This window comes from Crocodylus siamensis, chromosome 12, assembly GCF_052110815.1.
Source record: "Crocodylus siamensis isolate JL-2025a chromosome 12, ASM5211081v1, whole genome shotgun sequence".
NCBI lineage: Eukaryota > Metazoa > Chordata > Crocodylia > Crocodylidae > Crocodylus > Crocodylus siamensis.
Window position 1 is genome coordinate 27,787,802 of NC_143406.1, and position 16,522 is coordinate 27,804,323.

A 16,522-nucleotide genomic window follows, 5' to 3' on the forward strand; every position below is an offset into this window, starting at 1 on the left:
TCCCTTTGGTGGAAGCAGATGTCTTTCTGCCTAGAGATTACAGGCAATTTAAGTGAATGGGGCAAGGAAAACTGCATAAAAAGTGCAGTTCATCAATAAATACAATCATACAAAAAAACCTGGATATAATCTTATAGTTACTGTGGCTGTGTCTACACAAGACACTGACTGCACAGTAGCCCAAGGCTACTGCACAGTAGCACCATATGGTAGAAACCATGATGCAATGCTACTGCGCAGTAGTCTTGGGCTACTGCATAGTCACTGTCACAAATAAGCTGTTCATCAGTGCTACTGGGCAGTAACTCAGGTAGCTGTGCAGTCATTTAGTACTTGTTTATAAAAAGTACTAAATGAGTGCGCAGTAATGACTACACAGTCTGTGTCTCGTGTAGACGCAGCCTGTTTTGCTCAGGTCTCCTTATTACCCAATTCAAAAAACCTGACCATTTCCAAACAGATGGAAAGTCATCAAATATATCACTGACTTCAAAAAAGATACCATCTGTACACTGGCTCACATCTCTTTTCAACTTCCCTCCGCACCATGATGGTTAGTCTTAGAAAGGAAAGTGGAGTAAGACAGGCCACTGCTCCCATCCCCTTCAAGATGTTTCCATGAATCTGCTGACTCCTAGGAGAAAGGACCGTAGCAATCTGAACATCAGCTGCAAAACCCTTAACCTCAGAATTGTCAAAAAATTCCAGTTTATTTCCAGACTTGACAAGGGGAAATGCCGTGGGTTTAGCCAACGACCAGCAAAATCTTTTCTTCTTATAGTTTAACAAAATTATAGGCCACGTTAGAAAACAATAAACCTGGGTTAGCAGCAAGGATTTTTGTGGGTGTTATCATTTATTGGACCAGCTATATAGTTGGGAGGAATACAGACAAACTTTCAGGAATGAAGTATACTTCCACAGGTCTCTTAGATTTGGGGTAGCCTCTCTGAAGCTATATGTACTTAAAAAAAAGAAGCACCCAATTAACTTAAACTTGTTCTTATGTTAATTCAAAATAAAACATATGGGCCACTAAAAATGATTCAGGGAGCAACTCTGAAGCAAACTTGTAACACTACATTCCATTGCAATGTACTTGCCAAAGTAGAGGTGTTAGCAGTAGGTGGGAGCCCTGGGCTATCTTGGATAATTACATATTATTTGCCAACCTTCCCTCCCTGTAGCTTCAACTGGGTAACTTACTCTTCACTTCCCAGACTTCGGTGGTTGTATTATCAGTCACTTGTGTGCTGCTTGGGGGCTCCTGTAACCTGTGAAGCAGTTTTCTGTTCCAGTCTGGTAGTGCTACATAAAGGTAAGTGTTCTTGTACTGAAGGGGATTGAAATGACGTGTGCTGTTTTGGAATAAGCTACGAAATGCAGAAAAGTAGATGGAATGGGTTGAAACAAACAATAATTCTGGGAGCATGGGATTGTAATGGTTATAAATGCTGATTGTTTAAATGCAAAAATCTCTCCCTGTTATTACTCCCTCTGGGTCTAATACAGGGGTGGGCAAAATATGGCTCATGGGCTGGATCTGGCTCAAATGATTCTACCCAGCCCACAGCATGTCCCTTGGACCTGCCCAGCCCAAGTCTAGGGGCTGTGGCATGTACAGCTGGTCCTGTTCAACTGATAGCATGATCTGCTCTTCACATGTCCCTGGGGCAGACACTAGTTTTGTAGGCTGCCTGTCCCTATGGTGGGTGCCAGTTCCTCAGGGAGCAGATCATGGCTCTACCCTGGGCCCCCAGGCTGTCATTACCCCCTAATCCTAGCCCTGACCCCAGCCCTATCCACCTGTCCCGCTCCCGGACACCACTCCTCACCCACCCGCAGCCCCATCCCATCTGCCCAGCTGAGCACCCCCTGCCCATGGATGGGAGAGACAGGGTGCTGGACCAGCCTCCATGGATACTGCACCCACCTGCTCTGTCCAGCACCCCCAGTGGTGGATGCATGGTGGGCATGCCCGAGCCTGGATAGGATAGGATTTATTGGCATCTCCCAGCCCCCCAGCCCTGAGCTGTGCAGTGTAAACATTCATGACCGGGTGCCAAAGCTGTGTCAGCACCGCCTTCCCACCTCAACAGCTCACCAAAACTTCTGAAGTGGCCCTCCAGTCCGGAGAATTGCCCATCCCTGGTCTAGTAAAGCTCTTCTAAAACAGATCAGAAAAGGGTACTATCAAAACTAATTTTTGATTTGATGAAAATGCAGGTGTAAAGAGATGGGAAAAAGCATTTAACCAATCCACTGTGTGAAGGAAGTCGTGCTCAAACGCAATGAACATTTCTAATTCTGTAGGAAGTGTATGGTTATTCACAAGCATTGGTTAAAGTATTAATAAAACCACATACAAATGCTACATGAAAAATTGTTTACTGCTTTGCAAGTTTTAAAGCAGAGGGCAAATTTAATTATAGACATTATTTCTATAGCTAATAAATATAGCTGCATCTGTTTCCTGTAACCAATCATCAGAGGGACTGTCTATTAGGATAGTTGAAGCACTGAAGCTTACAAATGAAAGAACACAAATGTCAGATATTAAGGTGGTAATGAAATTACATGATTTAATGTATAATGCTAGCCTTAATTCATGCTGCTGCAGGAGTGAGGAAGGATAAATTAAGGATGAAGACTCAGCCTGAGTTTGACATTTCCTACTGTTTTCTGGTCTGCTCAAATCTTAAGATCAGGTGAAACCAGTGAATAGCAGTCTACCTTTAGTACTTATTTGGCCTTCACCAACATAGTATCTGAGCATTTCATAATTTTTACTCTGTTTACACCGTCTTCCCAGTGAGGCATGGCAGTACTATTATTCCTCACAAATCAGTAATGGTGATTCAGTGAGGCTAACCAACTTGGCCAGATCACAAGGGATATTTCTGGCAGGGTAGGCCTCGATCTCCCAGAGTCTTGACTAGTGCTCTAATGACTGATCCCACCTTCCCCTCTGGAAAATTGGATCTTCTACTTTTGGTATCAAAATTTGGGAGGGAGTAGTTTTGATGGCCTGATCCTCAAGTGAGGAGTACTTCAATGAGAAAAGTCAGTCACACAAGTGCAGGTTCTAGAAACTAGTACAAAAAATTTATGGAGAATAAGGAATCTTCTGAAGAGAACAGGATGATCTGTTTGAAAGGGGACTAACAGGCTGGAGGGAGATTAGTGGAGATCCTCAAGGATTGGCCTTGGGACCAATCTTATTTAACACTGGGAGCATCCAATAAAATTAGCAAAGTGAGTGAGTTACTATATTATATAGAGAGAATGGGATAACCCAGAATGCTGTAGTAATAGGAACAGGCTAAACATTTATAGTACCAAGTACAAGGCAACATAGGGATTAAAAGCAAGAACTTCTGGTATATAGTCGACTACAGGACTAGTAGGAGCCATCAGTGTGATGGAACCATCAAAAAGGCACATTATGACATGCTTAGATACTAAATTGATGAGGGCCAAATAAGTACTATAGGAAGACAGATGCACACAGTTTTCACTTGATCTTAAGGTTTGAATGAATCAACAAAAAGCAAGCCAAGTCTTCATCCTTAATTCATCCCCTTCTGTGCTCCCATAGCAGTATGTATTAGGCAAAGTATTTCCAGTATAGATAGAAAAATATAACGCCATTTTACAAGGCACCCACAGGATTTCATATGGAAAACCATTTACAGTTCTGGTCACCCATCTTCAGGAAAGATGAACTTAAACTGAAAAAAGTGTAGATGACCAATAGAGTGCATCCTCTGAGAGCTTGCAAGCCTTGTTTGCTCAGCAAAATGAAGGCAGAGAGGAGGTAAGATTTCTTTCCACAAATACATCAATAGATAAACATCAGAGAACTGTTTAAGCAAAGAAAAGTGTGGCACAAAAAATGGGTATAAATCCAGCTGTGAAAAAAATCAGGCTGATAACAAGTAGTAGTTTTCTTACCATCAGAGGAGTGAGATTCTGGAAAAGCATCCAGTAAGAACAACAGGGTAGAACAGAGGTGACTGGTGCCTCCCGAGTCTGGGGGGGCAAGATTGTGGACTGGAAGCAGCCGGCCTGGCACACTGCAGACCACCGGCCAGAACACAGGTAAAGCTACCTCCACCTCCCCAGATGGCAGGGGGAGGGGGGGTCCAAACCTCAATTGCGGGGCTGTGGTTTGCTGTCCTGAGCAGTGCTGAGTCAGGGGCTAATCTTGGGAGGGGAGGCATGTGCCCCCAGTCACCTGTGATAGAAAACCTACTTTTAGGATTGGAGCTTGATCAGATCATAAACAGGATTATGTGACATGGTATCTCAATAGAAAGGGACTAGACTCAGTAAACCAGGAGGTCCCTTCTAGCCCTGTGTATCTGTGAGTGTGGACAAAGGTACCTTTCAACTGCTTTAAAAAGGAAGGTGAAGTAGTTGCTTGGGAGTGTGCATTAGCTGTTATGATCTAGACATTTGGCCCATAGTAATGCAAATTAGCTAAATTGTGCTTTGATCCTGAATGAAACAAAGTTCTGGTTAGAGTGGCTTTGCTACACTTGTATGGCTACAGAACCATGCAAAGGTAACAGTTGTATCACAACTGCTTGTATATCTTTTGAGAGCAACACAACCATTACATCTATCTATGCCCTATAAGTGCATATTTGCAGGATCAGGCTCCCAATTTGCATGCCAAACTGCTGCAGCTGTGTGCAAGTCTGGTAGCTAGGCAACCTGTCCTGTGGGTGCACTATTATGGTAACTGCACACTTTTTAAAAAGAAACCTTTGGGTTTTTGTTAACACTGAAAATATTATAGAGGATAATAAAGAGGATTTCTTTTGGAGCTTTTTTTCCAAAAGAAGAAATGCAAAATAGCTTTCCCAGCTCAACAGAGCCAAAATGTAATACCACAATCTTCAATACATGCTCCTTCTTGTAATTTTGGCTGAATGGTGACCCGAGAAAGGGCACCTGGTGCCTGAAAATATGTCCAGCAGCTTTTCTAACTATGTAGTTGGTCCAAAAAGAGATATCACAAAAAATCCTTGCCTTTCACATACATAAACATATATGCATGGTATCAACATGGTTTGTTTTATTCTGTGTGGCAAGGGAGAAGTCCAGTTTGGATGGTCATCATTTAAAGTCAGTCAAAGTTCAGGGTATCTCATATATGCTGCTGGAAGTGATAAACTAGAAAGGACACAATGCATTAGCAGTGCATGCTGGCAGGATGTCAAGAAAGTGGTTTAACAAATGACAAAGTGTTGGTGGTATTTCATGTCCACCGTACAATAGATGATTGTCTGAAGGCAGTAGCGATGTGTAGGGGGATGCACATGCACCCCCCAAGAGCGCTGATGCACCAGCTGCACTCATTGCTTAGGTGATGGGCTGTGGGGGGGCAGGCAGGAGCACTGGTATCCCCCTGCAAGCACCGGCCAATTGCTGCAGCCACTGCTGGAAGTGGCCGCAGCGATCAGCTGTAGGGGTGCCCCCGGGCAGCGAGATGGGTTGTGGGGTGACTCCCCCCACTTGGTAGAACTGGTTGCGGAGGGGGGCACATGCCCCCCCTAAGGTGACACCACTCGCCCATGTCTGGAGGCTTTTAGAATTCTTCATGTGCATGACTGCCATATATTTCTTGCTGTAATGTTTAAATGTAGTTACAACCCCAAAAATATTGCAAGCTCAGTCTTCGAAAACGCAAGTCACCAACGGACTAAAAAATAGTTTTTCTGAAAGCTTCTATTCTACCTGTTTTAGAATCTGGTCAAGTTCTCATAAAGGTAATGTCAAATCTCTTGCAGACATCAGCAAGAGCAATGTAGGGACTGAATGCTTTCCCCTCAGTCCTGTGCTTCGCAAGATGCAGCCTGACACTGGCATACTCTTTTAGACTATTTCCCTGTCTTCTTGTTGACTGACATGACACAGCCCTCACCTCATTCCTAGCTATTTTGCAGATAAAACACAGAGCCATTCCTTAAAATCAACTTTATATACTTTTTCCCCTACATTTCCATCTTATCACCTCTCAGTCTTCTGGGTTTTTTTGCAAATGGGCCACATCTGTGGACTCCAAGATGAACATGAGTTGGCAGCGTGACAAAGTCATCAGCAGAGCTAACGGCATTTTATCGTGAACCAGGGAGGTGATACTTCCCCTCTGTTGGATGCTGGTCAGACCGCAGTTGGAATACTGTGTCCAGTTTTGGGTGCCACAGTTTAAGAGGAATGTGGATAACCTGGAAAGGGTCCAGAGAAGGGCCACTCAGATGGTTAAAAGTTTGCAGGCCAAGCCCTATGAGGAGAGACTAGGGCACCTGGACCTCTTCAGCCTCCACAAGAGAAGGTTGAGAGGCAACCTTGTGGCTGCCTATAAATTCATCATGGGGGCGCAGAAGGGAATTGGTGAGGCTCTACTCACCAAGGCGCCCCTGGGGGTTACAAGAAATATTGGCCATAAGCTAGCAGAGAACAGAGTTAGACTGGACATTAAGAAGGACTTCTTCACAGTTAGAGCAGCCAAAATCTGGAATGGGCTCCCAAGGGAGGTAGTGCTCTCTTCTACCCTGGGGGGTCTTCAAGAGGAGGTTAGATAGGCATCTGGCTGGGGTTATCTGAACCCAGCACTCTTTCCTGCCTATGTAGGGGGTTGGACTCGATGATCTATTGAGGTCCCTTCCGGCCCTAACATCTATGAATTTATGTACCTACAAACATTTAAATACAATTTATTCATGAGAATAGTCTCATTGACTTCAATGGAGCAGAGACAGACCAGTGCTGAGCCATAGTGAAAATCCCACTTAAAGTCTATAATTTAACATGAAAGAGATCAACAAAAACAACAAAAATCCCCAGTTAAATACAAAAAAGTAATACACATTTTCATCACGTCAGTCCCCAATCCAGCTTTAACAGAAATATCCAATTACTAGTTCCAATTAATCTACTGCCTAAAATAAAACACTGAGGCAGAAGCAGAATTACTCAAGGTCTAGTTAGCACTGTAGGCTATTACAAACTGTATCTACCAGATCCTATTTTCCCTTTGCCCTCCTTTCCCAAATATCACAAACTCCACCAAATCTTGCGGGGGGAGGGCGGTAATCAGGCAGATTTTCTTATGTGTGTTGTATTGACAAGGTGTGTGTGGTCTCTGATGAGCAGGGACCCAGGTTTTCTGTTTACATAGGAAAATGTGGCAAAAATGCAGGTTTTCCCTTTTAAAGGAGAAAATCTGAGCAGGAATGCCTTACACCTTGGTGGCCATGGAAGCACAGCGCTCCCTCCCACACCAGGTCCTGTCCATTGGGATGTGGAGGTTGCTTGTGCCTGGAGCTGTGGGTTCAGAGTGAGGGGCAACGGCATGGCTGGAGCAGGACACCAGTATATCAGGGCTGCTCAGTGCCACCAGACAGTGGGGGGACAGCCATAGCTGGACTCACAGCCTGGTGAGTGAAGGATGAGTGAAGGGAGCAGGGGAACTGATTTTCTATGATAAAACTAAAATCAAATGCCAAAATATATAGGTATTTAGAATGTATTTTATTATAATGATGGAAGCCTACCAGTACCTCAAAATTGCTTTAAAATTGTAAACATATCAATACAACATTGTGTTCAGTTGATACACAAACACACATATTATACATGAAGGAGACACAGAGAATGCAAGGCATTTCATTTTAATCATGGAAAGATACAATTTTGGGTTTTTTAGTCAGAGATTTTTTTATTTCATCAGACAATTTTGGAATTTTAAACAGAGAAAACCAGGATCTCTGCTGATATGCCAATGTTATGCTGTAACCATTTACACTGCTTTTATCCCTGTATGGGTTATATTACACTTTCTGCATATATCTTTATGATTTTGAACATGTGTTATCCAAATGAAACGAGGAAGGTATACTTAAGGAAAAGAAAGGAGGCAAAACTGTGAGGTATCTTTTGTCATTGTGTCCTGAGGCAAGGACAATTGCCAGTCCCAATCACAGACAGAAAAAGCCGCTGGTGGAATGAGCCCACAAGTTATTGTCAGCTTGTAAAGGGAAAAACAACCACACAATAGCAAAGGCATTGGAGCAAAACAGCCCATTAGCCAGAGGAGTGCAGTCCCTGGCAAGAAATGCATTTCTAGAGAATTCTGACAGTCACGAGTAAGAACCTACTTCATTTTGTGGAGACCACGAAACCAGGCATTGCTCGCAAAATCACCAACAAAAAAAGTTACTAAAACCAATGTGCTGGTTGTCGTGGCCCAGCTGGTTGTTCTGTGTCTGCAGCCCACAGAGAAGAGAGGAGCCACCACTGGTGCAAAGGGGAGTGGCCAAGACGGTGGTCAATTAGCAGTGAGGGCCAGGGTCATATGACAGACAGCCCACTCAGCCAATCAGTGGTGAAAGGTGAGGCCACTGGGGTCCCATGACCAACCAGTGGCAAGGGGTGGGCTCACTGCAAAAAGTCTGTGCAATTAGCTCCATGTGCCATGAGCAGCTCACGAAAATCCCTTTTGCATGCCATGACTTAGATCCCTACTCATGGTATTGGGACTGTGATGATGCAGGGAGGCTGGCTTGAAGATATTTTAGAGGTTTTCTGTGAGATAACTCTGGTCTTTGCATTTTTTGAGGCTTTGGAGGAATCCAGGCCCCCAGCAGTCTGGGCTGGCAAGATCAGCAGGAAGACAGTTCTCTGAAAATACTGGCAGGTCCCTCTGAAGGACCAGGTGGTAGTCAGCTGAGACAGTAAGAAATGCATCTTTTTGTTTTGTCTCTAGCTTATGAAGTTTTTCTTGTATCATTCTTTTCTCCTATATAATGAATCCTTTTGTTACCTTACTGGTTGCCTATGGTAAAGAGTGATCTCTGGGCAACTGAAATTCCAACCTAACCCATTCTACAAAAAGCAGGACCTAATATTTCTTTCACAACCCACAGGGAATGCACTTAGAGCTGACAGACAGTCCCTTGTTGCAGCTGCGAGGTCTGGTGTGCAGGCAGTGGGGTGGAGTTTTATGGGGATTAGCAGTTACCCCAGGGCAAACCATGGTCAGTTCCTTGGGATAAGCAATGGGACAGGGAGAGAAACTTATGCTTCTGGGGATGCGCCACAGATGTGTTTGTGAGACCAGTATTAATCCATATGAGCTTACATAGGAAAAGAGCCTTCTGATAGTAGGGATCTTTAAGAACAGAAAACATAACAAAATATAATGATTTAAAGCTGAAGCTAGACGCATTGGGCACCTATACATGAGCATGGAGGCTGCTCCAACATGCTGGCATTCCAGCACATTGGAGCATGGCCATGACCACACTCCAGCAGCCTCCTGCTTCTCCTGTATCAGCGCCCCCATGCTTAAAAATGGCAGCGGAGGTGCTTGAACTAAAGCTCATTGAGTGACTAAAGCTCATTGAGTGAAATCTAGTTCAAGTGCCCCTGACACCATTTTTAAGCGCTGGAACGCTGATACACGAGGTGTGGCAGTGTTTTAATTAGAATGGCTTTTGGAGCTGCTCTGATTAAAGCACTGTCCCACCCCCGGCGCACGGGTGAAGGTGCCCAATCGGATTGGAAATAAGGCACCATGGAGATCGTAATTAATAACTCACACAACATATGTAGATGCATTGGGATGTTTCCCCCTCTTGAAGTCTTTAAATCAAGACATCATTTATTTTTAAAAGATATACTATACCTGAAAACACTGATGCAGTTCGCTGGACCAAATTTTAGCGCCTGTGTTATGCAGGAGGTTAGATGATCATAATGGCTTCCACTGGCACTGGAACTTAGGCATGTATGAATTATCACCTCAACACATTTTATTTCATCAAAATAAATTGCAAAAAATGTCACTTTGATCTGAAATATTCAGGATAAAAAAATAAAACAAAACCCTCAGCACAAGTAATGACATGTCTTCAAGTGATTCCTTTCTATGCCTGCTACTTTGAAATACATTCAGCTACAACTAGATAGAAATGCTGCATTTTGGAGACACGGAATTGCCCTGCTTTAACAAACACAATACCACAAACAAAAAATCCTGCAAATACTTTAACAATAAATTTCACGGCAGAGGGATAATTTTGTAGATAAACCAAGACCCCAATCCCACAGCTCACTGCATGTGGATGGCCCCTGGCTGACCCATCAAGCTCTCTTCTGCCTAGTTGCAGAAATTTTGCCACAACAGCTACACCTGAGATTTCAACATTTTTTTTAACACAGCCTTCTTCTCCATCAAGCCATCAGCCCCAGGGCATCCCAAATCACCATCCTTGTTCAAAGGCTTACTGGAATCTTTCCCATTTTTGCTCTTTCAGGAAGTTACCACCTGCCAGTTCCATTTGCTGCTTTCTCCTGCAGGGCCATCAGCTCAGCTTGTTGCTCTACTTTACCCAGTGCTTGCCCCACATTTCCTTCCCTAATAAATTAGTATGTAGCTAGACAGCTCTCCTAGGGCTGGTGGAGCCAGGAGCAAACTTCAGTTACAACTCTGGATGTTGGAAGTAATACTTATGCTATGGGGTTTGGACTGTGCTAGAACATGCTAGCTGAGCACTGGCACCACAGTGCACGAGGCCTGCAAAAGTAGCATATTGTTACACACATGCCAAAATAAAAGGAGATTTTGAATTAGACAGCAAGTCCTCCTGTTAATGCCCCAGATAAGCTCCTTTGGAAGCTTGTGCCCAAGCTGCTTTCCAGTTCTCTTTACTCCTTTGCTTCAAGATGTTTTATGCTGTCCTAACATAGAGATGCACTGACTTCTTATAACTTCTGTAAAATTCCAGACCAGCTGCAAACCAGGCAAATTCAGGGCAACTATTGCACCTCAGCTGCTGAAACTCTACAGCCAGTAGCTTTTGTGCTGTATGGCTCAAGTGAATTAAGTGTAGGATTCCATGCTAGCGAGATGAGTGAGTCACAGACTAAGTCACTTACTGACTCTTTGCCTCAGTTTCCCTATGCATTTAGTGGAACCAATTATATCTGTCTACTTCAAGGTGGGGCAAGGATTAGTCAGTATTTGCTTGCATGCAACTTTGAATATATAGTGCTCTCCCAATTTACTAAGCACTGTTGTCAATTATTCCTACCTCCTCTGCATCATCATCAGTGCCTTGAAATGCCTCACCTGGATACATGGCATTAATACATAGTATTAATCAATAGGATAATGAGGCACTCCTCATCACATTATTTCTCCCAAACTTCCAGGGTTTCCTTATACTACAGGAAGTGTCAAGCTGCTTTTGAGACTGTGTTTGCATTCTCATCTTTGAAATTCTGTCCTCTCTTGGTTTTCCTGATTCTCTTCTTTCCTGGATCTCATCTTACTTTTCACATTGCCCCATCTCTCCCACTTTCAGTAGTGGCAGTCTCCACAGGACTGCACTACTGTCCACTGCTCTTTTTTCCCTTTCCTAAAATGATCATATGTGAACATGCACCATCAGCTACTACCTTTGTGCTATGGCATTTAAGAGCTTCTCTATGTTGCTGATTCTATTTCCTTCATTCAGTTCCACATATAGACTAATCTTTCCAACATCTCCTCCTTCCTGTTCTGACTCATTTCTTAACACTGTCAACACTTAACTTCTGATTTTCCCTCCAATTTCCCCTATGACTCCATTGCCTTTACTACTACTACCTTTACCTATACCAATAGTGCCCAACCTTTTCACCCTGCAGGCCAGATGGGCAGTACCAGGTCCACCTGCAGGCCAAATCAGGGCAATGGCTTTGATCCAGCATGTGGAGTGGGTGTGGAGGGGACCCAATCCAGGTGCAGCAGTTGGGACAGTTGCATGGGTGTGGTGGGGAAGTGAACTGACCTGATCTAGACATGTGGGGGGCAGAAAATCAGCATGGCCCCAATCCAAACATGTGGGGTGGGGGGAAGGGAAAGCAGTTCAGCCCTAACCTGAACACATGGAGTGTGTGGGGAGGAGCCCAGCCCCAGTATGGGCATGCAGGGGGAGAGGCCCAACCCCAATCCAGGTGCAGGGGGTGGGCCTAGGCATGATCTAGCTATGTGACAATGGCCTGGGCAGGGCTGGATCTGGACATATGGGGCTTGGTAACTTGGCAGTAGGGGAAGGGTGATAGTGCTAGTTACCACTGCTTCCCCACTGCCAAATTTCCTGACTTACGGTGATTCCAGAGGCTGGGTGCCATGGTGTAGTGGGCAGATTCAACCTACGCCATTGCCCTCATCACTGTCTGAACCTCCAAGCTACATCTAAGCCTTTCCTTCTTCACCTAGGTTATTTTTAAGATTCAGCTTTCTCTTCCTCTCTAGATAGCTAAAGCCTTTGTACAGGTCCCACATCAAGCCCTGCCTAGCTTACTGTCATGTCTTGTTTTGGACTTCTTGATACACATCAGCTCCCAAAACCATATAACCCATAGATGTTAAGATCTCGTGACTGTCATCATCTGTGCCTGGGACTGCAAAGATGCCTGCATCACCCAAACTATGCTAAGAGCTGATGATTGCTGGACTGATCACCAACTCATTTGCTTGGTTATGTCATTCAGACTGGCTCCCAAATGACGGTTGCAGCAGAAGCAATGCTGACGGAAGATCAAGGACCCAAGAAAGCGAAATCTCTTCTACCAATGCCTCAATGAAAAACTGGTGAATTCCAATCAACAACAGTGGGAGAAGGTTAGCCACTGTCATAAATGCCTGTGAAGAGACATTTGGATTCTCTACCAGAAAACATCAAAACTGGTTTGATGGGCACAACCAAGAGATTCCCAGAGTTGATCAAGCACAAGGTCTTTTATGCTTGGCAAAATGACACCAAATCTAAGCAAAAGAAACTGAATCACCAACAGGCCAAAGTGAGAGGTCCAAAGGCAAATACACAATATGAAGAACAAATGGTGGGATGACAAGGAGAAGGAGATTCAATATCTGGCTGACATCTACAATAAGAATGGCTGCTTCAGTGCCACCAAAGCCATCTACAAGCCAAGCACTTAGGGACCTGCCCCCTTGAGACCTCAGAATGGAGACCTGATCAAGGAAAGAGGAGCTATCAATGCTCATTCAAAGGAGCATTTTGAAGACCTTCTCAACTGAGATTCTGCTATTGACAAGTGTTCTCAATGCTATCCCACAACATTCAATCAAAGATGATCTTGGGATCCCTCCAACCCTTGGTGAGGTGAGGAAAACTATCAAGCAGATGAAGAACAAGATATCTGGAAGCGGATGGAATCCCCCCCTGAAATCTTAAAACACGGAAGAGAGGAACTCACATCTCAGCTTCATGCCCTCATCTTAAGGATCTGGAATGAGGAGGAAATTCCATATGACGTCAGGAATGCTATGATTGTGACAATATTCAAGAAAGGAGACAAGTCCGACTGCAAAAACTACAGAGGGATTGCCTTGTTGTCCACCATAGGAAAGACCATTACAAGAATCATTCTGAACTGTCTCCTTCCACTTGCTGATGAGCTCTTCCCAGAATCTCAGTGTGGGTTTAGGACATCAGTTGGCACAACTGACATGATCTTCACAGCTTGCCGGCTGCAGAAGAAATGTTGGGAACAATGTAAACCCCTCTACATAGCCTTTTGACCTCATAAAAACTTTCAACTCTGTCAGCTGAGAAGTGTTGTGGTGGATTCTTCTGAAGTATAGATGCTCACCAAAATTTGTCACCATTCTCTGCTGGCTCCGTCATGGTATGTGAGCAGCAATTCTCAGTAATAGATCTATTACAGATCCCATAGAGTTTAAAATGGGAGTTAAGCAAGGCTGTGTCATCTCTCCAACACTTCTCGATATTTCTTGCCACGATGTTACATCTGACTACCGACAAACTGCCAGCTGCAATGGAGCTAAACTACCAAATGAATGGTAAGCTGTTTAACCTCAGCTGACTCTGAGCCAAAACCAAGATCACCCAAGATCTCAATCATTGAGCTCCAATATGCTGATGATGCTGTAGTAGTGTGCGTTCACTCAGAAGCAGACCTTCAGGCAATTGTGAACGTCTTCACTGAGGCATACAAGAAAATGGGGCTGATGTTTAACATTCAGAAGACTAAAGGTCCTCTACCAAAACCAGCTCCTTACTAGTTCCAGTAATCCAGATCCACAAGACTCTGGAGAATGTTGAATATTTTGCTTACCTTAGAAGTCATCTCTCACAGAAGGCTGACATTGATGAAGAAATCCAACATCACCTCAAAATTCAAGTGGAGCCTTTGGATGCCTGAAGAAATGGGTGTTTGAAGATCATGACATCAGATCCAAAATAAACCATGAGCTTGATCAAGCAGTCATGATTCCTCACCTTCGTGTACAGAGATGAGATGTGGCCAACATACAGGAGACATCTAAAGTTGTTGTAGAAGTACCATCAACACCTCCTGTGGAAGATCTTCTGAATCCAGTGAGAAGAGAGACACACCAATGTTAATGTCTATTGAGGTGATGATCATCTGGCATTAAATTTGCTGGGCCCACCATGTCATCCAAATGTCAGACTCCAGACTCCCACAGCAAGTTTTATTTTCCCAGCTCACCAAGGTGTATGCTCAAGAGGAGGGCAGAGAAAGCATTCCAGAGATGTCTTCAAGGCCAACTTAAAAAAATGCAACATTGATGTCAACTCATGGATTATTGCTTAGGACCTCTGCAAATGGAGGAAGTCTGCTACAGGGATCTCGCTACTTTGAAACCTCACGACAGCAAGAGATGGACAAGTGGGAGCGGCAGAAACAGCATGTCACAGACCAAATAAAAAATCCAGTGTGCCACCTGCCCCATACAGAATTACATGTCCAAGCTTCAATAGAGCTTGTTGATCCCATTTAGCCCCTCATTGGCCATCTTCAGACACACAGATAAGACAATCATGGAAGACAATCATCTTTGATTGCCGAAGAAGCTAAGATTCCCTCAGCAATCCATTGCTCATTATTCCTATTAGACCACAAGCTTCCCAGAAATCCTTCCATAGGCTTCTCATTTCACCCCAACACATCTGAGATATTTGTTCCCATTTTCAAGTCCTAGCCTACCCATTTGGCCTTGTTACTTTTGCCACCCCCACTTTTTTGTCAGTAGTGAAGCCAGCCTTGGCTGCTCATTTACCCACAAATATGTTTACACCTTGCTCCAGGTATGAAAAGCAGCACGGAATATTAGATGAAAGGCCACAGCTTTCTTCCACTAACCACCCCCTTCTTCTCTAATGTCTTAGGCCCTTTAGACATGTTCCTTTTAAGAAACAATTAACCTGTTGAACACGCTGTCAATAGTAGACCAGCCACACATTTGTGTTAATTTAAGGTGGGATAATACAGTAAATGAGTCACAAAGTTATTCCACATGTAATGTGCAACAACACTGTGGTTTGTTTGTATCATGCCTTAAGAACATGTGGCTGGCTGGGACTGGCCAATGACAGATCCTGACACGCAGCTGAGTGCCAGGATCCTGCATGGGACAGCCCCAGAGTCTGTGACACAATTGTCACATATGCAATCAGTTAGGGGCAGAATTAATCCCTGAACCCCAGAGTCTCATTTGGCCCCCAGAAGCTCACTGCACCTTAGACATATAAAAGCCTTATGTGCAGCTAGGTCTTCATATGTGATTTTATGACCTCTGTGGCACCCAGGGTCAAGAAGCTTCTCCCCAGTCTTGAGATTCCTGTGTATCACACATGGTTCTTAAAGGTCCCAATGTGATTGGATCCTGGGATTGGGGAGAGGGTCCTAAATCCCCGGGTTCCCATGCATCAGGACCTGTAAAAACTACATGTATATCCCGGGTGGTGCTTTGACAATCAGCTGATTGTAAGCTACGACTCAGGATTGCACTGGAGCCTGTTTCAGACCTTGGTTCAGTCCCTGGCCCCAGCTGGCAATCAGTTGATTGTGGGGAACCTCTTTCAACTTGCTAGTACAGGGGGAGCCCAGGATCTGATTTCCCATTCCAAAATCATGCATCTGCCATGCATGTACGCCATGGCAGGAGACGCAATTGTTGGGATTACAGCTCAGATCCCACCACGCCTTTAAGCTAGGGTCTGTCAGCAGCTTTAGAAATCACCCAGTTAGAATGACTCAGGGACAGCCCTGGATAATCAAGACTAATTCAATTTATAATAACACAAACATCATTGACACACACTTGACTATATCCCTCCTCAGTCTTCCTTGTCATTTTGTACTGTAACCTCCTTGGAGGAAATACATCAGCTACATTTCTAGAATATGCAGTACATTAGGGCCCTAGGTAGGACAATATTAAATAATAATCCTGCCAAGCAGAATCTAGTCTTCTCCGTGAGGATCGTATTTTCAAAGGCAAAACCTGGATATTATGTGTGTCCTACAGTAAGTTTTTTGGAACACGGAAGACATCTTTTACAACTAACACTTATGATCAAGACATATCAAGACATACAGTCTATAACCACAGATATCTCATCTGGAATGCAAGAAGGGATATTGGGTAATGATGCATACACATGCTGCT

At 44.1% G+C, this 16,522-nt stretch overlaps 1 protein-coding gene across 2 annotated transcripts in view; it reads left to right on the forward strand.

Annotated features, from left to right (window-relative positions):
- Positions 1-1,227: 1,227 nt before the first annotated feature.
- LITAFD (LITAF domain containing) overlaps positions 1,228-16,522 on the forward strand; it is a 41,194-nt gene continuing 25,899 nt past the window's right edge. For both annotated transcript variants that reach the window (XM_090023123.1, XM_090023122.1), the window contains exon 1: positions 1,228-1,318. The gene's annotated coding sequence lies outside the window, so the exon portion shown is untranslated. The remainder of the gene's footprint in view (positions 1,319-16,522) is intronic.